Source organism: Aptenodytes forsteri, unplaced genomic scaffold (assembly GCF_000699145.1).
Source record: "Aptenodytes forsteri isolate BGI_AS27 unplaced genomic scaffold, ASM69914v1 Scaffold958, whole genome shotgun sequence".
NCBI classification, from domain to species: Eukaryota; Metazoa; Chordata; class Aves; order Sphenisciformes; family Spheniscidae; genus Aptenodytes; species Aptenodytes forsteri.
This window is the reverse complement of record NW_008794470.1, coordinates 4,600-6,014: the sequence shown is the minus strand read 5'-3', so window position 1 is coordinate 6,014 and position 1,415 is coordinate 4,600.

The following is a 1,415-nucleotide window of genomic DNA, read 5'->3' as shown; positions in this document are numbered from 1 at the left end:
GTGTCCCCAAGCCAAGGGCGGCCCCGTGTCCCCGCTGGGGCACTGGACAGTGTCCCCAGTTGTGTCCCCAAGCCAAGGGCGGCCCCGTGTCCCCGCTGGGGCACTGGACAGTGTCCCCAGTTGTGTCCCCAAGCCAAGGGCGGCCCCGTGTCCCCGCTGGGGCACTGGACAGTGTCCCCAGTTGTGTCCCCAAGCCAAGGGCGGCCCCGTGTCCCCGCTGGGGCACTGGACAGTGTCCCCAGTTGTGTCCCCAAGCCAAGGGCGGCCCCGTGTCCCCGCTGGGGCACTGGACAGTGTCCCCAGTTGTGTCCCCAAGCCAAGGGCAGCCCCGTGTCCCTGCTGGGGCAGAGAAGTGTCCCCGAGTGTGTCCCCAAGCCAAGAGCACCCCTACGTCCCTCTCGGGGCACTGTACGGTGTCCCCAGCTGTGCCCCGATCGTGTCCTCAAGCCGAGGGCTGTCCCATGTCCCTGCTGGGGCAGGGGACAGTGTCCCTGAACACGTCCCCAAGCCAAGAGCACCCTGACCCCCCCCCCCTCCATCAGGGCACTGCACAGTGTCCCCAACGGTCCCCTGAGCACACCCCCAAGCTGAGAACACCCCCATGTCCCTGCCTGAGTGCTAGGCAGCGTCCCCAACTGTGCCCCGATTGTGTCCCCAAGCCAAGGGCTGTCCCATGTCCCCGCTGGGGCAGGGGACAGTGTCCCCAAGCGCCATGTCCCTACCTGAGTGCTAGGCAGCGTCCCCAACTGTGCCCCGATTGTGTCCCCAAGCCAAGGGCTGTCCCATGTCCCCGCTGGGGCAGGGGACAGTGTCCCCAAGCGTGTCACCAAACCAAGGGCACCCCTATGTCCCCGCTGGGGTGGGGGACAGTGTCCTCATCGTGTCCCCAAGCCAAGGGCACCCCTATGTCCCTGCTGGGGCGGGGAACAGTGTCCCCAAGCATGTCACCAAACCAAGGGCACCCCTATGTCCCCACTGGGGTGGGGGACAGTGTCCCCAAACCAAGGGCACCCCTATGTCCCTGCTGGGGTGGGGGACAGTGTCCTCATCGTGTCCCCAAGCCAAGGGCACCCCTATGTCCCTGCTGGGGTGGGGGACAGTGTCCTCATCGTGTCCCCAAGCCAAGGGCACCCCTATGTCCCTGCTGGGGTGGGGGACAGTGTCCTCATCGTGTCCCCAAGCCAAGGGCACCCCTATGTCCCTGCTGGGGTGGGGGACAGTGTCCCCAAGCATGTCCCCAAACCAAGGGCACCCCTATGTCCCTGCTGGGGTGGGGGACAGTGTCCCCAAGCATGTCACCAAACCAAGGGCACCCGTATGTCCCCGCTGGGGTGGGGGACAGTGTCCTCATCGTGTCCCCAAGCCAAGGGCACCCCTATGTCCCTGCTGGGGTGGGGGACAGTGTCCCCAAGGAT